This window comes from Acartia tonsa, chromosome 14, assembly GCF_053477335.1.
Source record: "Acartia tonsa isolate MP-2025a chromosome 14, ASM5347733v1, whole genome shotgun sequence".
Lineage (NCBI taxonomy): Eukaryota > Metazoa > Arthropoda > Copepoda > Calanoida > Acartiidae > Acartia > Acartia tonsa.
In genome coordinates, this window is record NC_137273.1 from 35,883,887 (window position 1) to 35,910,079 (window position 26,193).

At 33.7% G+C, this 26,193-nt stretch overlaps 2 long non-coding RNA genes across 2 annotated transcripts; one reads left to right on the forward strand and one right to left on the reverse strand.

The window, feature by feature from the left end:
• The first annotated feature begins 16 nt into the window (after positions 1 to 16).
• On the forward strand, positions 17 to 26,193 carry LOC145306475 (uncharacterized). The gene is made up of 3 exons (XR_013875008.1): positions 17 to 66; positions 19,926 to 20,000; positions 25,809 to 26,193. It is a non-coding gene; the product is annotated as an uncharacterized LOC145306475 (long non-coding RNA).
• LOC145306477 (uncharacterized) lies at positions 23,624 to 24,296 on the reverse strand. Its single transcript, XR_013875009.1, has 2 exons — positions 23,941 to 24,296; positions 23,624 to 23,768 (listed from the first exon to the last, which is right to left on the reverse strand). It is a non-coding gene; the product is annotated as an uncharacterized LOC145306477 (long non-coding RNA).

Genomic DNA, 26,193 nt, shown 5'->3' on the forward strand with positions numbered 1-26,193 from the left:
TTTTACCTATACTTTGCAGATACAAAAGATGATAAATTGAGGTGGGAAAGGTTTAAGAAACTACAGGTATTTATGTTCTAACTAGTTGTCTCTAAAAAATCTTTTATTGCATCAAAGAAACAAGCAGTAGAAGTTAGGATCACTCTTACTCAAACAGATTTAGATAGACTAAGCGTTAAGAATTTTTGCACAATAAAAATGTAAGTACTACCTCCCAAGTGGTTGATATTTAAGGTAAAAAATTAGTTTAGTCTATCCTATCCTATCTATAATACAAAGTTGAACGATGTCTGTATATCTATCTGTTTGTACAGAAGGATCTCGCTAACTAAATCTTAAAACTATCTCATTTTAAGCAATCTTGCTTTTATTTTGTGTAATATTTCTTTTAAGTTATGACATGTTTTAACTTATTTCTTTGAAACTAAGTAAAGAATCATAATTTCTAAGCATATTACAAAAATTAATTTTCAAAATTATTGCAGTATCTCTTGTTTAAAAAAAATAATTTCCGCCAAAGTTATTGTTTATTTCACTGGAATTTCACCAATATGTTGAATTTAATTTACCCACCAAAATTTATCTATTCTATTCTATTCTACTAACCCCCCAGAAGATACTCGCGCGTTTACATCAGCCCCTCCTTCCCCTTATACTGTATGTCATTCCTATACATACATACACCCCACCCATTTAATCAAAGGGGGATGTGAAAAAATAACCATTTGGGCAGGGGGGGGGGGGGGGGTTTACTCAAGAACCCTTAGAGCTAGAGGGAGCTAATTTTGGATTTAAGCTTCTATGGGGCCAAAGTTACTTTTAAAATTATCGTCGACCCCCCCCCAAAAAAAATTTTTTTTGTTGGGGGGGGGGCGGGTGGGTGGATTATACTATAGGGTGTTTCTCATAAACGACTTGAGATAAATGGAGCAAACTTTAGGATACAAGTTTTGTAGGCCTATATTTGATTTTAGAATTATCGTTGACCACCCATCCACCCCCAAACCTTAATTTAGGGGGGGGGGGGCGAGTGGATTATACTATAGGGTGTTTCTCAGAAACGACTTGAAATAAATGGTGCAAACCTTAGGATAAAACTTTTGTAGGCCTATATTTGATTTTAGAATTATCGTTGACCACCCACCCACCCCCAAACCCCTAATTTAGGGGGGGGGGGGGTGGATTATACTATTGGGTGTTTCTCAGAAATGACTTGAGATAAATGGAGCAAACCTTAGGATAAAACTTTTGTAGGCCTATATTTGATTTTAGAATTATCGTTGACCACCCACCCACCCCCAAACCCCTAATTTAGGGGGGGGGGGTGGATTATACTATTGGGTGTTTCTCAGAAATGACTTGAGATAAATGGAGCAAACCTTAGGATAAAACTTTTGTAGGCCTATATTTGATTTTAGAATTATCGTTGACCACCCACCCACCCCCAAACCCCTAATTTAGGGGGGGGGGGGGCGGGTGGATTATACTATAGGGTGTTTCTCAGAAACGACTTGAGATAAATGGAGCAAACCTTAGGATAAAACTTTTGTAGGCCTATATTTGATTTTATTGTTGACCACCCACCCACCCCCAAACCCCTAATTTAGGTGGGGGGGCGGGTGGATTATACTATTGGGTGTTTCTCATAAACGACAAGAGATAAATGGAGCAAACCTTAGGATAAAACTTTTGTAGGCCTATAGGGTAGTGCGGGGTAATTCCGGTCAATTTTTTGCTTCAACTTAAAAAAAAACATACTTCCCAAAAAAAGAAGCCTGTCTTGGTCCCATTAAGATCTCGCAACTAGAAGTCGGTCAAAAATTGGTTTAAAGGGTGGCGGTTGGCCTATACCGGAATAACCCCACCGGTGGGGCTATTTCGGTCAGTTGACTTTGGGGGGGTGGAACACCCCCTTGAAATATTTTTTTTAAAAAAGTCGGTAAAATCGCAAAAAAAACATCAATTTTTTTCATGCAAACTTTTTTAAAAAAAATCATACTTTTTATTATATGATAAGGTTTTTTTAAGCTTTATACATAAATTAGAGGCAATTTCTGATACACAGGTCTTGGAATTTCTTGAAAAAAATGATTTTTTCCCAAAAAAATTTTAATTTTAAAAATCCTGCCAGTTTTGACAGCAGTTTTTGATACATTTTTTCTTGTCTCAAATTGGATAGGATTGACCTACAAGGGTGGTTAAGGTGTCTAAAGATGCAAAATTACATGCCTGACAATTAACTCGAAATGATATGGGGTCTAACTCTAATATTTCAACACATTTTATGCAACAGGAATTTTGAAAATGCAAAATCTTGAATATGTACTCTAAATCTTGGAGATAGAACCCATATCCTGGGGAGTTTTTGTTAGGACATGCAAAGAGCTTTCTATAGACACCTTAAACACCTTTCTAGCTTAATCCTAGCCGATTTGACATCAAAAATCCAAACCGCGCAAAAATCGCGAACACCCTCTTATACGAAAAAGATGCAAGGGTTTCATATGGAATTTTAAATCTTCTAGCGGTCTTTCTAATAGACATACCCCTACTTACATGAGCCAATGCAGCTGATACATCTTCAGGCAAATATTTAAGGCGTTCCTTTGGGTAATATACTCTTCCCATTACTATAAAAATGTGTCTGAAAAATTTTTAATGTCTTAACAAATTGAAAAGCTTAGGCAACAAAACATGACATAATACAAGCAGTAAAATGACTAGTAATGTACATCACACAACAGGCAAGGCAATGATTAAAGCTTAGGTCATGCATTTAGGTTGTTTATGCTTCCAGATCACCTAAATTAAACATTAGGGTAATATACAGTTATAAATACAGTAATAAAAAAAAGTAAAAAAAGTGACCGGAATAGACCATTTTTTTTAGACGAAAAAAAATTATGAAAAAATCAAGTTAGAACAATGCCTCCAATTGCAAACGATAAATGAATGCAGACTGGCCAGAGTGTACGTTTTGTACGTTTTGTACGTTACGCATCGAATCTGTGTACGTTCTGGACGTTATTTTGATATGTGTACGTAACGTATTTTGAAATTTGTATTTTTGTACGTTTTACGTTTTTTTTAAATAATAAGAATCAAATATTAGCAGAAAAGTAATTTGTATGTTTTGTACGAAAATTTTAACAAAAACTATAGGTGTATTATAAAAAATAAATTCAATAATATCTTAAAGGGATAGTTTCACGAAGTGCATTTAAAAAAAAAATAGTGAACTGTAAGTTTTTTCTATTTTAAATAACGTAGTAGTGCATAATATAAAGTTATTGATTAAAATTAAGAGATTTTACCAGGGATTTTCCTTAAAAAATGAGTTTTTCATTTTTATTTTCAACTTCGTTGCGTGTTATATATGGCAAAAACTTTTTTGTCATAAATACAACTTTAGATAGCATTTACTAGTTAATAGAACTTTAAACTTTTTATACAACAAAATACACATAACAACATAGAATGACCAATAAAATATTTAGTATGGTACTTAGAGTAGTGATCTTTTTATATGTCTTAGTAGAATATATTAGGCATTTGATAGATATGATTGTGATAAAGAATTTTAACATTGACCTGACCAAACTTTTTTTATTTGACAACATCTAAAAGAGTTAGTGATTTGCAACATAAATTACATTAGAATGGTCTTTTTTTATATATATATATATGTTGTATGTTTAGTTGGTATTTCCGCGTGAGATAATTTGTATATTGTAAACCGGACGGTTTTTTTATTTTTTTTAAAAAGAATCTATAGAAAACCTGTCCCATAATGAACCGGACGTTATTTTTTATGTTTTTTAAGTAACTTGTCCCAAGGGGAACCCCTGTTCAATTTTTTTATAACTCTTGTGAATTATGTGGAAAAAGATTATCTAAAATTGGTGTTTTGGCTATACATATTTGGAAAAAAATAGACCATTCTCATGTAATTTATGTGGCAAATCTCTTTAACTTTTTTCGATATTGTCAAATAAAAAAAGTTTGGTCTGGTCAATGTTAAAAATTCTTTAACATATAATCATATCTATCCAATGCCTAATATATTCTACTAAGACATATAAAAGTTCACTACTCTAAGTACCTTAACTCTTTAAATACACTTCATAGAACTATCCCTTTTCATAGAACAAAAATATGTAGGAAAAATATGTGATATATGTATGTTTTTAGAACTTATAGTTTAAATTTATGGATTTGAAATATATGTTTTATAGATATAGTTTAAAGAATTGAACAGAAATTAAAAGCAGTTGTATAAAAGTATTTGTATATGTATTTGTATTTGTATAAAAAGTATTACGAAAACAGTATATTATCTATAATACAAAGTAGAATGATGTCTGTCTGTCTGTTTGTCCGTCTGTCTTTTAGAAGCTTAAGATCTCAGTAACCACTGAACCTATTAGGTTCTACTCTTCAGGGAATATTTTAAAGCTATTTTCTTGGGGGGTGGGACACTTAAAGCTTTTTACTTACTACTAGGATTAGCGGCTTCGCCCCTATCCTCTAGAGGATTCGTTCCCTCCTTCATAGGATCGTTTGTTCATAATTAGTAAAAAAAACGAAAAAAAGATATTGTGATCATTTTATTTCATTTAGGCCCCACCCAGCTTATTTGCATTAGTTTACAAAAATAAATTAAGGGGTGGTTGTTTTCTTGGGGGGTTGGGTTTTCCACACTCCAAGAAAATAGCATAAAGCCACCACAGGACCAGTAGATATATTCCCTGAAGAGTAGAACCGAATCTGTTCAGCTATTACCAAGATCTTAAGCTTCAGACAGACAGACATTGTTTTACTTAGTATTAAAGACTAGTATTTTCTGAGATCTTTAGCATTAGACAAAATAACCCTATATCTTATTACTAGCGGCTGCGCCCCTAGCATCTAGGGGCTATATATTTGAAGGAATATGAAATGTCAGAAAAATAGCCTAAAACCATACCCAGACTTATTTCTAAAAACGAATAGCCTAAAACCATCTCAGGGTATGTAAGAAGCTTTACTGTAAAGGAGAACCATATCGGTTCAGCGGTTAGCTAGATCTTTCGTTACAGACAAAAAAGCATAAAACACTTTATATATTAGGATATGTATAATCCTCTAAATCCTTTTTTTTCTGTAGCGAAGAATCTCGTTAACTGCTTAACTGACATGATCTGGGAGAGGTTGTAGGCTATTTTCTCTGTCCTTCCATATCCCTTCGAGAACCTGTATTCAAAATGGTAGAAAATTAGCCTAAAACCATCTCGTTAACTGATAACTGAGTGAAGTTTCCCTGAAATTGAAATCAATCGGTTCAGAAGTAATGAAAATCTTAAGCATCAAACAAAAAACTTACTACTTTATATAATAGGATATACTTAGTACGTAATAACAGGATGTATGTCTGTCTAATTGTTTGTTTGTACCGAAGGCTCTCTCTCAACCGATATGGTTCTCCTTTACAGGGTAGCTTCTTATAGGTTCTGGGAGAGGGTACAACCACCCTCCCAAGAGAAATCACTCTTAGAAAAAAATAACCACCCTTCCCCTATTTTTTCTTTCTTTTTAAAATTGAAAACAGAAATGGGGGTGGTCTAATCCACCACCCCCCCCTTCTCACTAGAAAAATTATTAGCGAAGCTACTCTATAAATACTTTCTCAGTCCGTTATGCCATCGGAGAAACGTGATTTTCTTGGCTCTTGTTTTTTGATTAAATAAGTTCACATCCTACATATTTTCATTGAGATTTACCTTTTGGTTGGGGTGCCAGATCTATTCCTAGATTTTCAAGTTTTTGTGATTTTCTCGACTCCTATTCAAGATAGACGGCTAAAATTTTCAGGAAATAGATAAATTCACATTCTACATATTTTCAAAAAGTTTCTTTAAGGTTTGTCTATTTGTTGCAGTGCTAGATCGATTCCTAGATGTATAGGTTTTTATGATTTTCTCTACTCATTTCTTGATGGATGGTTGTAATTTTCAGGGATTGTATAAGTTTTTATTCTCAATACTTCCACTTTGTTTCATTGAGATTTGATTATTGGTTGGGGGGCTGAATTTATTCCTAGATTTTCACGTTATTATATATTTTTAAAAAGGTTTTGTGATTTATTTGAATAAGTTAAATGTTTTTTTTTATGACACTACTCTATGCCTAGTTTATTTATTTTCCCAGATTTCCATCCATAACTTTTGAGCTTAGCTACTTAAGGATGTTGTCATCCTTGTGTTTTACTTTTTATTTCTAAATAAAAAATATAAAATTGGGTGTTTGAATTCAACTCCCCCTTAATCAAGTTTCTCTAGAGGCCTCTAAGGGCGTAGTCGCTGGTCCTTATAATAGAATATACTTTGTTCATAACTAGCGGCTTCGCCCCTAGCCTCTAGGGGCTTTGCCCCAAGAGGTGATCAAAAAAAGTGTAAGGTGAAATTCGTAAAAAAAAAAAATAAGGACCAAGGAAATCTTTTACAAAGGAAATCTTCCACAAAGGAAATCTTCTACAAAGGAAATCTTCTACAAAGGACTAAGGATATCTCCTACAAAAAAAAGGACCAAGGATATCTCCTAAAAAAAAAAAAAAAAAAAAAAAAATGGGGGGTTGATTTTTTTTGTTTTTTTGGGGGGGTGGCCCCAAAAAATAGCTTAAAACCACCACAGGACCAATAGGTATATACCCTGAAGAGTAGAATCCAATTGGTTCAGTGGTTACCGAGATCTTAAGGGACAGACGGACAGACATCGTTCTACTTTGTATTATAGATAACAGGATGTCTGTTTATTTGTACCAAAGGATCTCGCTAACCGCTGAACCGATATGGTTCTTCTTAACAGGATAGCTTCTCATAGGTTCTTGGAAGTTTTATAACTATTTTGGGGAAGAGTATCACCATCCACCCTTCCAAGAGAAATCGACTTTAGAAAAAAATTACCTCCTCCCCCCAAAAAAGAACTTTAATTGCTCACTGATTTTTTATAGTTAAATTTTTCCAGATGTCTATATAAAACTTTAGAGCTTCGCTACTTATGTATGTTGTTATCCATGTTTTTTACTTTTTCTTTTTAAATCTAAAATAAAAAAATTGGGTTATTGAATTCAACCCTCCCCTTCTCAAGTGCCCCTAGAGGTCTTTAGGAGCGTAGGCGCTAGTAATAGGATATCTTGTGTCTGTCAGTCCGCTATGGTCCGTTATGGTGTTTCTCCGCTAGTAGACTTAAATGTTTTGATAATAGGTAACTAGGAAAATATAAACATCATTTTTATTAGGAATGTATGTTTTGTACGTTTTTTTACTTTTTTTTATGTACGTAACGTATTTTTTGTGTGTACGTTTTGTACGTTTTTTATTTTCAAAATTGGCTGGCCAGTCTGTGAATGCCATATTTTTCATTTTACAAAAACCCGGGGGTCGATAGGACTTACCATTTTTTCACAATTTTAGGTTGAACATGGCCTATTTTGAAAATTTTTTTTGCAATTTTTTTGCAACTTTTTGAGGGCAAAAAAATCATAGAAGGAGTGACCTGATAAAAATTTGCTGAAGTAAAAAATGAAAGTATAGGCAATAAACTACAATTTTGCTTTTCTGAAGATCTCTCGCAAACGTTTAGAACACCGGTAAAAAACGGTTTTAAAAAAGTTGGTCGTTTGACCGGAATTGACCCGATGACCGCATTAACCCCGCACTACCCTATTTGATTTTAGAATTATCGTTGACCACCCACCCACCCCTAAACCCCTAATTTAGGGGGGGGGGGCGGGTGGATTATACTATTGTAGTTTCTCAGTAACCTCTTGAGATAAATGGAGCAAATGGGTGTTTCTCAGAAATGACTTGAGATAAATGGAGCAAACCTTAGGATACAAGTTTTGTAGGCCTATATTTGATTTTAGAATTATTGTTCACCACCCATCCACCCCCAAACCCCTAATTTAGGGGGGGGGAGCGGTTGGATTACACAGAGATGGAAAAAAACAGGTTTTTTTTTAAAAAGAACAAACCAGTTATTAACGAAAAGAGCCAACTCTCTGGGACGGACGGATGTACGGACGGACCGACAGACCCTAATTATAAAAAAGCTTCGCTTTTAAAAACCATTTAAAACATCCCACCTTGGTTTTTTGGTTTTTTAAGCTTGTTTTTTTTGGTTTAAACCACTTCATTTAAACCACGTGGTTTTTTTTATGCCATCTCTGGGATTATACTATAGGGTATTACAGCGTGGCCACATTTTTCAGTATACTGAAAATATTCAGTATTCTTCAGTATTTGGAAATTGGGGGTTCAGTATTTTCAGTAAATACTGAATATTCAGTATTTGAAAATTTTATTCAGTATTTTTCAGTTTTTGGAAATTTTCATGATTCAGTATTTTTATTATTTCTTAAATTCCAAAACATTTTGCATAAATAAGATGTTTTTTCAAGTAGTTGATGTCAGATTTTTTTCGGCGCTTCGCGCCTCACTTTACTTTCCTTTAAATTACCGTCTGTATGTCTGTATGTATGTCTGAAACGTTTTGGGGGAAATGTGATTTTCTCAGTTCCTACAAAAGATAGACGGCTGAAATTTTTTGTCAACATTCCCATCAATAAGGAGCATAATTAAGTATAAACATCATTAGCGGTCGGACTGCTTTTAAGCAGCTTTTTAGCTGCTTTTATTTTTCAAAACTGATTTGGTCGGCACCTGTGAAAGAGAAAAGGCTGAAACTTCTTGTCAACAATCTTATTGGTATGAAGCATTATAAAGTATAAAACACCGATAGCGGTCAGACTGCTTTTAAGCAGCTTTTTATCCACTTTTATTTTTCAAAACTGATTTGCTTGGCTCCTGGAAAAGATAAAAGGCTGAAACTTCTTGTCAACATTCCTATTAATATGGAGCATAATTAAGTATAAAACATCAATAGCGGTCGGACTGCTTTTAAGCAGCTTAGAGCTGCTTTTACTTTTTAAAACTGATTTTCTCGGCTTCTGTAAAAGATAGAAGGCTGAAACTTCTTGTCAACATTTCCAACAATATGAAGCATAATTAAGTATTCATCATCAATAGCGGCCAGACTGCTTCTAAACAGCTCTTTAACCGCTTTTACTTTTTGCAACAGATTTTCTCGGCTCCTATCTTTGGTAGTCTGATTGCTTTAAAGCTGCTTTTCTTTTTAAAACTTTCAGATATAAACCTTAATTTTTCAAAGTTTCATGATTTTGAGTTTTTGCATATTTATCTCTTTCTTTTCTTTGTTATGATAACAGTTAATCAGCTCTATAAATTACTTTGACTGTTTGTCTATTTTATTATAGATTTTGTGCTTCGCTACTTATGGATGTTGTCATCCTTGTAGAAAATCTAAGAGGCAAAATTAAAAGATCTATAAAATATCCCCCTAATTTTAAAGCTATGATACAGGGTGTTCCACATAAATCCGGACTTTTTCTTATTTTTAAACAAATGAACATAAAATCGTCAATTTTAAAGATTTATTGAATTTTAAAAACTGGGAAGTAAACTAGGTATATGAGTATTAGATTATTCAATAAAATCGCCACAAGCCTCAAACACCGCCTCTACCGGCCCCCTGAACCGCCCCCCGATCCTGGTCACCATGTCCCTGTCCAAGCTGGCGAAGTTCTCCTTGATAGTTGCAATGAGGGAGGTCTTTGTGGTATGGGCGCGTCTATTGGTTCGTGCTTTAGTTGCGCTCCAGGCCTAAAAGTCCATTAGTTGAAGATCGGGGCTGCTGGGAGGCCATATCTCCTTAGGGACGTGAGTAACTGCAGGATCCAAATTCACCCATCTTTCAAGCTACCCTTCAACACGGCGGCTCTCATTTGGGCCACAATTATAGGGTTATCATCGCAACACATAGTCTAAAACGAGTTTTAAGGTTACAAATGGGCCTTTGTAGTCGAGAACGGAGAAATTTTCACGAATTTTCACAATTTTTGACGTTTTTGACATCTCAAAATCTGCCACGTTTCACTTTGATGTAGTACTACGGCCAAGCCATTTCAGATAGAGAGCTCTAGTCTTTTCGACTGTCTTACTTATGTATCTAACAGTATCCCCAGCAAGTTGCATAACTCTACCTCACCTTCAGATGGGCTGAGGTCAGATTTAGTGGGTCTAGTCGAGAATCCAGGGTAAACTATCAGCGCAATTCGATTCTGCCATGTTAAACATAAGCGCTGCCAGCTCGGAGAACACGGCCTCCATCGTCCAAAAATTTTTATGGGCAAAAAAGTAATTACCTAAGCTTTTTATAGTGTGGTCAAACGTCATGATTGGTCAAGTAGTTTTGGTGCTATGGCCATTAGAAAAAAGTCCGGATTTATGTGGCGCACCCTGTATATGAAATTTTGAAATGAGGAATCATATAAAAAAATACTTATTCAGTATTTTTATTTTTTTGTTCAGTATTTCAGTATTTTTTCTTATTTTAGTATTCAGTATTTTCAGTATTTCCTTTTTTTTCTTCAGTATCAGTATTTTTTTGGTTGTGGCCACACTGGTATTATTATACTGAGATAAATGGAGCTCACCATAGGATAAAACTTGTGGGCCTATATTTGATTTTAGAATTATCATTGACCACCCATCCACCCACAAACCCCTAATTTAGGGGGGAGGGCAGGTGAATTATACTATAGGATGTTTCTTAGTAACCACTTGAGATAAATAGAGCAAACCTTAGGATAATACTTTGCTAGGCATATATTTGCTTTTAGAACTATCGTTGACCACCCACTCACCCCCAAACCCTAATTTAAGGGGGGGGGGGCAGGTTGATTATACTATTGTAGTTTCTCAGTAACCTCTTGAGATAAATGGACCAAACCTTAGGATAAAACCTTAATAGGCATATAGTTGCTCTTAGAAATATTGTTGACCATACACCCACCCCCAAACCCTTAATTAAGAGGAGAAGGAAGGGTAGGTGGATTATACTATTGGGTGTTTCTCAGTAACCACTTGAGATAAATGGAGCAATCCTTAGGATAAAACTTTTGTACGCCTAAAGTTGCTATTCAAAATATTGTTGACCACCCACCCAACACCAAACCCCCTAAACTGAGGGGGGGGGGGGGCATGTTGATTTTACTATAGGGTGTTTCTCAGTAACCACTTGAGATAAATGGAGCAAACCTTAGGATAACACTTTTGTAGGCTTATAGTTGCTTTCCGAACTATCGTTGACTACCTACCCCCATTCCCCCTTAACTGAGGGGGGGCTGTGAGGCTGGTGTTTAATACTTTTATAAATATTGCTCACCCCCCAATTACACCCACCCCCAAACCCTATTATGGCAAATGAAGGAGGTGTGAGGCTGGTGTTTAACACTAGTGTGTATAACTTAGAAACCACTTGAGAACCATGGAGCAAACCTTGGATTTAACATTAGTAGGCCTAATACTATTTTATACTAGTGTGTACTACTCATATACCCCATCTGATACATGGATCAAACCTTAGTAATAAACTTTTTTAGGCCTAAAGTGGCTTTCGAAATATCATTGACCCTCAACCCAACCTCAAAACCCCTTAATCTGAAGAAGAAAGGGTTGGTGGTTAATACTATTCAAAGTTTTGTTAAAAAAAAAACCACTAGAGATAGAACACAAAAATTTTAAAATCTGGATTTTTCCTTCATAATAGTTGTATATTCTACAAGGATGCAACATTCATAAAAGCGAAGCACATAAATGGTAGGACAAATGGACATTAACCCGTGTATAGTATCAGAACTGAACAATCAGAATATAAATGTATAAGAGGATAATCAAAATTGTAAGCAAATTTCTTGAAAGACTGCTTGATACAGAATGATGTTTATGGACATACTTACATTTTTAGGACTTGATTATAGAGTTGCTTTGCGTTTTCCCAGAAATCAGTATACAGCGTGGCCACATTTTTCAGTATACTGAAAATATTCAGTATTCTTCAGATTTGGAAATTTGGGGTTCATTATTTTCAGTAAATACTGAATGTTCAGTATTTGAAAATTTATTCAGTATTTTTCAGTTTTTGGAAATTTTCATGATTCATTATTTTCATTATTTCTTAAATTCCAAAAAAATTTGCATAAATAAGATGTTTTTTCAAGTAGTTGATGTCAGATTTTTTTTGGTGCTTCGCGCCTCACTTTACTTTCCTTTAAATTACCCTATAACTTTGTACATTAATTTTGCTTTTTTATAGTAATATACATTCTTTTTTTCAATTTCATCTCAAATATAAATTTTTTAGATATTTGAGATGCTTTTATACAGTATTTTTTTCAGATATTTTTTTTGTCTATTAATAGAATGAATAATCTAAGGTGAGTACTTTGCATGATTATTGAAGGTAAAGTTTTTTAGCATGCTCTTAACTCAACTAAAAAGTATTTAAGTTTTGTAATCATTTAAAATATTTATCAGTCATTTTCTGCTTAATTGGTGCAAAATTAAAAGATCTTTGAAATATCCCCCTAATAATAAAGCTATGATATATGAAATTTTGAAATGAGGAATCATATAAAAAAATACTTATTCAGTATTTGTATTTTTTTGTTCAGTATTTCAGTATTTTTTCTTATTTTAGGGTCAGTATTTTCAGTATTCCTTTTTTTTCTTCAGTATCAGTATTTTTTTGGTTGTGGCCACACTGAGTATACCATAAATTAGATCAATCAGATTATTAGATCACATAAAAATTTGTTAGTAAAAAGTAGAAATCAGCATGTTTAAAATGGATGTATGGACATACCAGTAATGCTTTAGAGTTGCTACGCTTTCTAAATTGTACCTCTACTAAAGGAATCACCATGCAAAGTTTGAAATCGATAGGACAATTCTAACATGCCTAAATTAACGAAAAAAGCTATCCATTCTGGACGGACGGACCGCCTCTAAGGGAGGGAAGTTTGTACACTTAAAGGAAATTAAATTCATTACCAAATTTTGGGAGGGACGTGTATGCTTATTATTCTTTTTGTAAAATCTCTTATGTGACTGAATGTATAGGTAAAACTTAGAAAATTGAATTTTGGAACTTTCCTTCTAGGGGATAGTGGAGCAAAAGACCCCCCAAAACACTAAAAATATGAGTTCTGACCTTATTTCTAAATATATCAACCTGATTTTTTAAAAGAAAACTTTTAATAAAAAAGGAACTTGTTTTTTTAGCTCCGAGGTACCAAAGGCACCAGCTAAAACAACTGGTTTTAATCTTATGATTGCACACTTTTAATATGATTTAATATGATGCTAGACATAGTTTTTTCGTATGGATGAGAACCGGTTCCTATCCACCGGATTCGAATAAATACAAGAAAACTTTTTAAAAATAACTGAACTAGGTAACCTTAACAGATTTGGTTGTAATGAAATGTGTAATGGTAACTTAGTTAAGTTATTTTTAAAAAGTTTTCTTTTAAAAAATCAGGTTTATATCTTTCAAAATAAACTGAGAACTCCTATTTTTAGTGTTGGGGACTTTTGCTCCACAAGCCTCTAGAAGGAAATACCCAAAATAAAATGTGTGACTGTAACTTAGTTCAGTTATTCATAAAAAGTTTTCTTATAAAAAATCAGGTTGATATCTTTAAAAATAAGCTTATAACTCCTAATTTTTAATTTTAGTTTAGGGGGTCTTTTGCTTCACATGCCCCTAGAAGGAAAGACCCTAAATAAAATGTGTAATGGTTACTTAGTTCGGTAATTTTTAAAAAGTTTTCTGTTAAAAAAATCATGCTGTTATCTTTAAAAATAAGCTCACAACTGCTATTTTTAGTTTTGGGGGGTCTTTTGCTCCACAAGCATTTAGAAGGAAAGTCACAAAATAATATGTGTACCTAGTGGTTACTTAATTCAGTTTTTTTTAAAGAGTTTTCTGTAAAAAAAAAATCAGGTTGATATCTTTAAATAGAAGTCAGTTTCCTCTCCCTGTATTAATTTGTAAAACTGCAAATGATAAATATGACCTATTTTTGTCTATTTAAAGATTCCCTTTAAACACCTCCCCCTTTTTATATAAAGATGCTAATTCCCCCCCCCCCCCAACCCCAAGAGGATATAGGCAGTAAAAAAACCCCGCAGGGGGCACAATTTTCTGACACTTCTTTTTCATTTAGTCTTTAAAAAGGATTCAAAATGCATGGACATATATCTTTTTAACTCTTATTTTATACATCTTAATTGGAACTGATGATCTATTTTTATAGAGAAACATATGTATTCCGCCAATAAATAGTTAAAAAATTAAATGTGTTTATACATATAATAATTAAAAGATCTATTCAAGTGATTAAGAATATTGAGCACTCTTGTGATTCCTGGAAACCAGCTATAAACACTGCTCCCATCAACAGTTCACTGTGTGGTAGAGCTCTCTCTTCTTCAAGGAAACAATAAACACAACCAAAGCAATGAATAAATTCAATTTTCCTTATTCATTAAAAAACATTCCTATCCCACCACGTCACCTGTACGAGAAAGAAGTAATACACAAACTTAACAATGGCTATAACAGATTAAATTGGGATTTTTACTTCAAATGCAAGGAAAGAAATGACAGCACAAATGAGTCAACATCCTTCGGCTTCAAGACTAACAAGGTACCATACTACACTAACTACCATAAACTTGAACCATTCAAGAAAAACTTAGTCAAATTAGTTGCCAATATTAAATACCGCCCACATGCTAATGACTTCCAAAAAAACTAAAGGAAGACTGTAATAGAATCAAACAATCCAAAGAAGTTATTGTCAATGCAGATAAAACTTCCAATATGTATGGCATACCTGTTGAGACATATAAAACACACCTGAGAAACAACATAACAAAAGACTATAAAAAGTCAAGCAAAAACAAAGTCAATCAAACAAACAAGGAGGCAGCACAAATAGCTAAGAAACTTAATGTAGCAGAAAAGGCAGAAATTTTATCAGACTCACCTTGTTTTATTACTATCAAAGACCACAAACCAAATTTTCCAGGGCGTGTTGAATGCAGACTTATAAACCCATCCAAAACGGAAATTGGAAAAATCAGCAAAACTATTCTTGACAAAATAAATAAAACTGTCAAATCAAAAACAGGTTCAAACTAATGGCAAAACACCTACCAAACATTAGACTGGTTCAAAGGACTTAAAAACAAACACCAGCTAACATTCCTACAATTTGACATTGAATCATTCTACCCAAGCATTACAAAAGAACTGGTAAACCAAGCAATTAACTTTGCTCAACAATTTACACAAATTACTGAAGATGATATCAACATTATTATGCATGCCAGAAAAACTTTCTTATTCTCTTCAAACGAAGCCTGGGTCAAAAACAACAGTGAAGATTTTGATGTCCCAATGGGAGGATTTGACTCTGCTGAAATTTCCGAACTTGTAGGCCTATTCATTCTAAATGGTCTAGAAAAACTCGTCCCTAAAACACACATTGGCCTTTACAGGGATGATGGACTGGCTGCAATAAATTTACCAGGTCCAAGAATTGAAAGATTGAGAAAAGATATAACAAAATTCTTCAAAACACACAAACTACAAATCACAACCAATACAAACATCAAAATTGTAAATTTTCTAGATGTCACCCTTAACCTAACTACAGGCTGCTTCAAACCATTTAGAAAGGAAACAAATTTACCTTGTTATATCAACACAAAATCCTGCCACCCACCAAACATCATTAAGCAATTACCATTAATGATTGAAAAACGCATTTCTGATCTGTCTAGCAATGAAACTCTTTTTAATGAAGAAAAGGACCTGTATAATACGGCCTTGAAAACAGCAGGCCACAAGCACAACATACAATACAAACAACAAGCACAACACACAACCAACACAGCAAGAAAAAAACGCAAAAGAAAAGTTAATTGGTTCACCATTCCCTACAACGCTGCAGTTAAAACAAACATAGCCAAAGAGTTTTTAAAACTAGTAGATAAGCACTTTCCTCCAGGCTCAGAACTACACAAGTATTACAATAGAAACACCATCAAGATTTCTTACAGCACAATGCCAAACATGCAGAGTATAATTTCTACTCACAATAAGTGCATCCTTGGTGATTCCAAAATACCTACAATTGAAGGATGCAACTGTAGACAACCCCAAACATGCCCATTGGATGGTAAATGCAAAACTTCAAACATGGTCTATAGAGCCACTGTGACACTAGATTCAGACCAGAGCCAACATCAATATATTGGCCTAACCTCTGCAACTTTCAAGCAAAGATATACAGGGTGCGCCACATATCTAGGGACTTTTTCTAAATTGTAAACAAATGAACATAAAATAGTCAATTTTAAAGATTTTATTAAATTTTAAAAACTGGGGAGCAAATTAAGTATATGACTATTAGATCATAAAATAAAATCGCCGCCAGCATCAATCACCGCCTCTACCCGCCTCCTCAACCGCCGGCAGGCCAAGGTCAGAATGTAACTGTCCAAGCTGTCGAAGTTCTCCTTGATAGTGGCAATGAGGGAGGTCTTTATGGTATGGGTACGTTTATTGGTGCATGCTTCAAAGTAGCCCAAGGTCCAAAAGTCCATTGAATTAATATCGGGCTGCTGGGAGGCCCCATTTCCTTAGGAATGTGAGTAACCGCAGGATCCAAATTTACCCAACTTTCAAGCTACCCTTTGACACAGAGGCTCTTATTTGGGCCACAGTTGAGCTAGAACGACGTTCTATACCTTTTTGGAAATGGCAGAAAGATTCATCTAGGGTTGTCAACACAATTCATAGTCTAAAATGAGTTTTAAGTTCCATATGGATCTCTGACGTCGAGAAACGAGACATTTTCACCATTTTACACGATTTTTGACAACTTTAAATCTGCCACGTTTCACTTTACTGGAGTACTAAAGCCAAGACATTTTAGATAAAGAGCTCTAGTCTTTTCTAGTGTCTTACTTATGTATCTAACAGTATCCCCAGCAAGTTGCATAACTCTATCTCATCTACAGATGGGCTGAGGTCCGATTTAGTGGGCTCTAGTTGAGAATCCAGATTATACCACCGGCGCACTTCGAATCTACCTTGTTGAACATAAGCACGGCCAGCTCGGAGTACGAGCCCATCTTCGCCCAAAGATATTTTTGTGCTAAAAGGTCATTACCTAAGCTTTTTATAGTGGGGTCAAACGTCCTGATTGGTCAAGTAGTTTTGACACTATGGCCGTTTTAAAAAAGTCCCTAGATATGTGGCGCACCCTGTAGTAGGCACAAAACCTCTTTCGCACGAGACACAGCTTGCACAAAGCTATCTGATTTCATCAAAACACTAAGACAGAAAAACACAAACTATAAAATTGAATGGTCAATTGAAAAACTAGCAAACCCTTACAATCAAAATTCCAAAAAATGCAATCTTTGCTTGACAGAAAGCTTCAAAATAATGAAAGCTTTCAAATCTAACATACAAACTTTAAACACCAGAAATGAAATCTTCAGCAAGTGTCCACACAGAGAAAAGTTCCTTCTTTCAAAGTGCATGACGTGAAACATATTCAAAGCAGTATTTTTTTATATAATATGTATTAATTTGTAAAACTGCAAATGATAAATATGACCTATTTTTGTCTATTTAAAGATTCCCTTTAAACACCTCCCCCTTTTTATATAAAGATACTAATTCCCCCCCAACCCCAAGAGGATATAGGCAGTAAAAAAACCCCGCAGGGGGCACAATTTTCTGACACTTCTTTTTCATTTAGTCTTTAAAAAGGATTCAAAATGCATGGACATATATCTTTTTAACTCTTATTTTATACATCTTAATTGGAACTGATGATCTATTTTTATAGAGAGACATATGTATTCCGCCAAAAAATAGTTCAAAAATTAAATGTGTTTATACATATAATAATTATTAAATTCGTCGTCAATAAAGGGTTAAAGTGAACCCTGTTTTTATGTGGAAATGTGATCGATTTTAAAAACAAGTTTTTGCCGGCAGAACGATTAAAGTGTACATTCATTTTATGTAAGCAGGTGACAGGGAGTGTTTGAGTTTGTGAACAATCTGTAGTTAAATGTTATTAGGTGTAAATAAAATCACAATGACCCAAATTAATGATTTTATTAATTAGTGATAATTTCATACCTATTATTTTTATTTCTAGAATTTTAAATAAATAATTTTGTATTTTTTTATTATCTAGGTATGCTTTTAGTTTTAATATTGAAAAATGTCTAAAGTGTATTAAGTATTTGCATACATTGGTACATCCTAATATTAAGTAATAAGCTTTTTTTTGTCAGTAGCAAAGGAACCACTGAACAGATATGGTTCTCCTTTACAGTAAAGTATACGTCTCGGGTTGGTTTTAGGCTATTTTATTTTATTCGGTATAGAGCCACTAAATGCTAGGGCACAGTCGCTAGTATTGCATAAAATATTACAAATGTGCATATCATACAAATTGCTCTTTACCCAGCCAGAAACATCGTAAGGAAAATCGTAAGGAGATATTTACTATATTATAGCAAAAATCGAATTTACGATTTTATAGGGATTAATTCGAATTTGTAGTAAAAATCGTGACTATCGTATGTATCTCGAATTTTATGTTTGTCAACACACACATAAAAACAGACACACAACCAACATTTTCAAAATCATTGTGTGAGAAATTTAGTTTATAAATTGGCCACTAGGTATTCACATTACTTTGTATAGACAATTAAAATCTTTCTGTTTTCGAACAAATAAATTAAAAACTGGTATAACATAATGTCATAATGTGTTCATGATTTTTTTTATTGAAAAAAATTTTTTTTTAATCATTTTCATTTTAAACCACAGCAAGTGTACAAAAATGTCTAAATGTCTATTAAAATAAGATAAATTCAGTAAGATATTCTAAGTTCCGCTCAATTATTATTATAATGGAAATAGATTTAAAATCACCCTTATAATTTCAGAGGAAACACAGAGATAAACACCCTCTCTTTCTGTCTCTCTCTTTCTGTATGGAAAGTACAATTAGTTTATGTTATGAATATTATTAGTTTATGTAACCATTTCCTTACCTAAAACTACACGATGTTAAATAAATTTTTTAATGTACTTTTTATTTACGATTTTAGTACGATATCGCGCGCGATACTTACGATATCGCTTACGAGTGTGAGGTGTATCGCGCAGCTCTAAGTACCGTTTCGACCATTAATCTTAACATATCATCGATGTGCATTGGACGACTATTTAGCGATATCGTAAGAACTCGTGCTCGATTGCTACACGATATTGTGCGCTATAGTAGCGCAATAGTGACGCTACTTTCTGGCTGGGTATTTTATTATGGAGGGGGGGGGGGGGGAGTTTGCTCCATTTATCTCAAGTGGTTTCTGAGAAACACCCTATAATATAATCCACCCGTCCCCCCCCCTAAATTAGGGGTTTGGGGGTGGGTGGGTGGTCAACGATAATTCTAAAATCAAATATAGGCCTACAAAACTTGTATCCTAAGGTTTTCTCGATTTATCTCAAGTCGTTTATGAGAAACACCCAATAGTATAATCCACCCGCCCCCCCCCAAAAAAAAAAAATTGGAGGGGGGGGGGGGTGGGGGGTCGACGATAATTTTAATAGTAACTTTGGCCCCATAGAAGCTTAAATCCAAAATTAGCTCCCTCTAGCTCTAAGGGTTCTCGAGTAAACTCCCCCCCCCCCCCCTGCCCAAATGGTTATTTTCCACATCCCCCTTTAATACATAATAGTTAAATTCATTGCATTGTTAGGGAAATAAATAAAATGGGAATTTCAAGATTCGGAGCTCTTCTAAAAATCACCTTTTCTGTAAATTAAAAAGAGCTGTAAAGAGTATATTCTGTCTATGAATCAAATAAAGAATAAATAATAATAATCACACTATGTATATGAAATATATTAAGATTTGAAAAACCAGATGATGCCAAGTATTTGAAAACAATTCGGGATCATTTGGAGTTTGTTGAAATCAACCCCAGGTTTGTTATGCTTTCTAAAAAAAGACACATAGTTTTAGAAATTTTAAACTGTTTTTAACCTATTTTTAAAACGTATATAAAAAATATACTATGACACCAGTAGAATCAGACTGCAGAGCCTTAATTTGAATAAAATCCCCAATAAACTTTTTTGGGGGGATTTAAATATTAATTTTTACTGTTGCCGTGATCATTTTGACCGAAGCAAAAGGTTTTTTTTTATTTGGGTAAAATTCGTAGCTTTTAGAGTGTTTTGCTTCATAAATATTGTATTCTGGTATGGAGTAAAATTAGGCCTTATGATTTTACTATAAAAATTCACTAAAAAGTTAATTCTTTATAATATATCAACGAATTAACATTAACATGTTTGTGTTCTCTCACTTATTTTAAAAACATAAAATATGGCTGTAAAGGGTTAAAAGACAACAAATGTTTATGCAATACAACAAATTTATTTTTGTCACATATACAAATGCGTTATAAAATAAGATTATTCAAACTTATTTTTTTAAATAATTTTAAAAAGAATGTATCTTTTATGTGTATGGTTTTCATTCTTTTCATTTTAATCAAATAAAAATTATTTAACTACATTGGAAATAAGTCACTTTGTGAAAACACTCTTTTTTTGAATTGTTAGGAATTGAAATAAAACAAAACTTCTTATTGGTTAGATTTCAGAATTATTTGTTTTATTGTAAATGTTAGATTTTTCAATGAAATTAAGGGGGGGGGAAGTTCTGCCACTTTCGCGTAAACAGTGTGCAGTGGACTAGGTATTGATTTTAGATTATAGGTTATTTAGGATAAAAGTTTACTTTTGGGTATTAGTTCACGTATATTTAATAATTTTTTGAATAGGTCTCCAGGTTCAGGTGCTGCAGGCTGGAAGGTCGTTTCTGGACAGGTAAAAAAATTAAAAAAATTTTGTTTGAAGAGTTAGAGAGCAACTTATAAAACAAAATATGCTTCTTTTTGAATGTTATTAACATATCTGCAGAAAAAATTAAATTCGGCCTCCAGGTTCAGGTGCTGCAGGCCTCCAGGTACACTCTGGACAGGTAAAAATTAAAAAAAATTATTTGAAGAGTTAGAGGTACACTTATTAAACCAAATATGCATCTTTTTGAATGTTATTACCATATTAGAAGAAAAAATGACAATCGGCCTCCAGGTTCAGGTGCTGCAGGCCTCCAGGTACACTCTGGACAGGTAAAAATTAAGTTTTCTTATTTGAAGAGTTAGAGGTACACTTATTTAACCAAATATGCATCTTTATGGATGTTATCATCATATTTGCAGAAAAATTAAAATCGGCCTCCAGGTTCAGGTGCTGCAGGCCTCCAGGTACACTCTGGACAGGTAAAAATTAAAATTTCTTATTTGAAGAGTTTGATGTACACTTATTTAACCAAATATGCATCTTTTTGGATGTTATTACCATATTTGAAGAAAAAATGAGAATCGGCCTCCAGGTTCAGGTGCTGCAGGCCTCCAGGTACACTCTGGACAGGTAAAAATCAAAATTTCTTATTTGAAGAGTTAGAGGTACACTTATAAAACAAAATATGCATCTTTTTGGATGTTATTACCATATTTGAAGGTAAATTGACAATCGGCCTCCAGGTTCAGGTGCTGCAGGCCTCCAGGTACATTCTGGACAGGTAAAAATTTTAAAAAAAATATTTAAAGAGTTAGAGGTAAACTTATTAAACCAAATATGCGTATTTTTGGATGTTATTATCATATTTGAAGGTAAATTGATATTCGGCCTCCAGGTACAGGTGCTGCAGGCCTCCAGATCCATTCTAGACAGGTAAAAATTAAAAAAAAAATATTTAAAGGGTTACAGGTACACTTATAAAACCAAATATGCATCTTTTTGGATGTTATTATCATATTTACAGAAAAAATTCAAATTGGACTCTAGTTTCAGGTGCTGCATGCCTCCAGGTACACTCTGGACAGGTAAAAATTAAAATTTCTTATTTGAAGAGTTAGAGGTACACTTATTAATCCAAATATGCGTGTTTTTGGATGTTATTATCATACAGGGTGTCCCACGTAAACTGTTTTTTTTGAAACGCTTATTACTCCCTTAATATTTGAGCTATCTTAGTAAATTAAAAAGTATTTGGCAGCCTACTACTGACCATTTTATAGGATAATGATAAAAAATCCACAAAATAAACAGGAAAAAATCTACGAGGTATTACATAAGAGGTTCATTTTATTGAATTTAGACTAACCCACAAGAAAATATTTGCTTTGTGAACTTTAAGATTAGTTTGAGTCCAAACTGCTGGTCGCTCAGACTTTCTAAGCACAAAAATAGAACAATCTTGACATGGCATACTAGAAATTCTCAATATTCAAGAATCTGAAGTGTAATATAAGTGAACAATATGTAAAAATAGGCATAAGGTTGATCTTCTTTATTAATTTTTATGTGAGCTCGCTTTAAATGCACACAAGAACCTGAAATATACCAGATTTTTTGGTACACCGACAAACGTCCTACCGCGACAAACGTCCTACTACGACAAACGTCCTACGCGACAAACGTCCTAAGCGACAAACGTCCTACTGCGACATCTCTTAAGTAAAACGTCCTAAAAATTTAAAGGTCGAATTTTGTAATGCAAGGATGTATCGGGTTCGAAACCATACCATTTGATAGCCAACACAGACTTTGGGAAAACTGTCGAAGAGATTTTTAAAATTTAGCCTATGGTCAAAGTTATTCAAAAAATAAATTTCAGTTAAAGATTATTTTCCTGTGTTTTATCGCCATTTTTAATTTTATATTGATAAGTATTATTCTTACAATTAGAGGATTTTGTCCTTAAATTTGGAAGATTTTTTTATTTCATAATTTTTGAAAATTTTTAGGACGTTTTACTAAAGAGATGTCGCAGTAGGACGTTTGTCGCGGTAGGACGTTTGTCGCTTAGGACGTTTGTCGCGTAGGACGTTTGTCGCATTAGGACGTTTGTCGTATTAGGACGTTTGTCGGTGTACCAATTTTTTAATTAGACTACAAAGCCAGTTCTTATAATGTCAGAGTAAGTCTTTGTGATCCACCGTTTGACCACTAGCTGCTTTAAAAGTTAACTAAGGCATATTTTTCTTGTGGATTAGTCTTATATTCACTAAAATCAGCCTGTTATGTATGACCTTGTAGATTATTCTGTTAACTTTGCGGATTTTTCATCACTATATCATTAAATGGTCAGTAGTTTGCTGCCAAAAACTTTTTGTTTTACAAAGATAGCTCAAATATTAAGGGAGTAATAAGCGTTTAAAAAAAAAACAGTTTACATGGGACACCCTGTATTTGAAGATAAATTGACAATCAGCCTCCAGGTTCAGGTACTGGAGGCCTCCAGGTCAACTCTGGACAGGCAGATAATATATTTTTTAATACTTTTTAATTTGGAAACCTTACCTGGATCCTGTTGACTGCTGGTTGTTGGTAGCCAGTTAAAAAATCCTAAATGATTATTTTTAAATTTATAGGAATGGTTTCTAAAAAGAAAATGGCTAAATTATAATAATTTCACTAGCATCTATACTTTATAATCTGAATCCTATTGAAATTGCATTCCCCATTCTGAGTATCTGTAATATTATATCTTAGACAGAATTATATTTTGCATATGTGTGGAAAACCATACATAAACAAAAAGTAATAAATACAGATCTATCTAGCTGGCTCCTGGAGGCCACCTTGACCCTATCTGGAGCACAACTCAAACCTTTCATCTAAATAAAACAAATTATAAAATAGATTTTTTAAACCTGTCCAGCAGGCTCCTGGAGGCTACCTAGAGCCTGCCTGGAACAAAAATAGAAGACTTACTTAATAAATTTTGTCATATTATTATATTTTAATAATTTTCTATTTAGAAACCTTTCCTCTAATATTAAATATTACCTTTATTGGAATTTACCTTGCCAGCGGCCACAAGCAGTCACCAGTGGTCACCAGGATCCAGGTAAGGTGTCCAAATCAAAAAGTATCAAAAAATATTATAACTGCCTGTCCAGAGTGTACCTGGAGGCCTGCAGCACCTGAACCTGGAGGCCGATTGTCAATTTACCTTCAAATATGGTAATAACATCCAATAAGTTGCATATTTGGTTTAATAAGTGTATCTCTAACTCTTTAAATAAGAAATTTAAATTTTTACCTGTCCAGAGTGTACCTGGAGGCCTGCAGCACCTAAACCTGGAGGCCGATTGTCAATTTACCTTCAAATATGGTAATAACATCCAAAAAGATGCATATTTTGTTTTATAAGTGTACCTCTAACTCTTCAAATACGAAATTTTAATTTCTACCTGTCCAGAGTGTACCTGGAGGCCTGCAGCACCTGAACCTGGAGGCCGATTGTCATTTTTTCTTCAAATATGGTAATAACATCCAAAAAGATGCATATTTGGTTAAATAAGTGTACCTCTAACTCTTCAAATAAATGTTTTTAATTTTTACCTGTCCAGAGTGTACCTGGAGGCCTGCAGCACCTGAACCTGGAGGCCGATTCTCATTTTTTCTTCAAATATGGTAATAACATCCAAAAAGATGCATATTTGGTTAAATAAGTGTACATCAAACTCTTCAAATAAGAAATTTTAATTTTTACCTGTCCAGAGTGTACCTGGAGGCCTGCAGCACCTGAACCTGGAGGCCGATTTTAAATTTTTCTGCAAATATGATGATAACATCCATAAAGATGCATATTTGGTTAGAAAGTGTACCTCTAACTCTTCAAATAAGAAAACTTAATTTTTACCTGTCCAGAGTGTACCTGGAGGCCTGCAGCACCTGAACCTGGAGGCCGAATTTAATTTTTTCTGCAGATATGTTAATAACATTCAAAAAGAAGCATATTTTGTTTTATAAGTTGCTCTCTAACTCTTCAAACAAAAAATTTTTAGTTTTTTTACCTGTCCAGAAACGACCTTCCAGCCTGCAGCACCTGAACCTGGAGACCTATTCAAAAAATGATTAAATATACGTGAACTAATACCCAAAAGTAAACTTTTATCCTAAATAACCTATAATCTAAAATCAATACCTAGTCCACTGCACACTGTTTACGCGAAAGTGGCAGAACTTCCCCCCCCCTTGTTTTGGAAAAAAAAATTATTTCCAATGAACAGAGTAATGTTTTTTTTATTGTATCAATATAAAGTGAATTATATAAAAATGTTCTGTAAGCCACAATATTACCCTAAGTAAAAAAAGAGCTTTTGCTCCGCTCAATATGATTACAGCAACACTAAAAATTAATTTTTAAATCCCCCAAAAAAAGTTTATTGGGGACTTAATTCAAATTTGGGCTCTGCAGTCTGATTCTATAGGTGTCCTAGTATATTTTTGACCCCCCATTCAAAAATAGGTTAAAAACAGTTTAATGGTTTTTATCACAACGATGGTCTCCCAAATGCTTGTTTGGCTGTGTGCTACACTTTTTTACTCTGTCTGTCTGTCTAACTTTTCCCCCCTAACTCTTACTTTGCCTATATTATACCTAGAAAAATGTTTTTTACAGTTTTAAAATCGTCTAACTAATCCAAAATCTGTCATTCGTATGTCCATCTAAGTAAAAATATAACTTTGCCTTATTATGCCTCTGGTAGAAACCATGAAATGTAAAAATATCCAAAATTCATTTTGTAAAACCGACCTGCTAAAATGACAATACATAGAGTTGCGACGCTTCCTAAATTATGATAGAAACATGTAATTGTACGTTGAACCATTCAAAATATTATATCCTACTTTTTCTGATATTTTAGGTTGGGTAAGGTGACTGAAATCGACGTGGAGTCGGGCATTCTGACCATCAAATTCTTCCAGTTCAAGCTGGAGAACGGAGAACAAGTTCTTTACAAGATTGTCTGAACACTCTTGAAGTTTTTACCGTTCAATTAAACCTGTTGTTTTCATAATTTTATTATGATATTATATTATCCTTTAATTTACTTTCGCTTATTATTACTTAGGTATTTGTGAAAGCATCTGTTAACAAATGATTAATTTCTCGTGAGTTTTGACATTTTATTTTTGTTATTTTTGTACCAGTGACAATTTTGTGATTTTAAAAATAACAGTACGCTTCATTTGTTTTCCTGTATTATATGTTTTTTTTGTTTTGTTTCAAGTTATTTTTTTCAGAAGAAA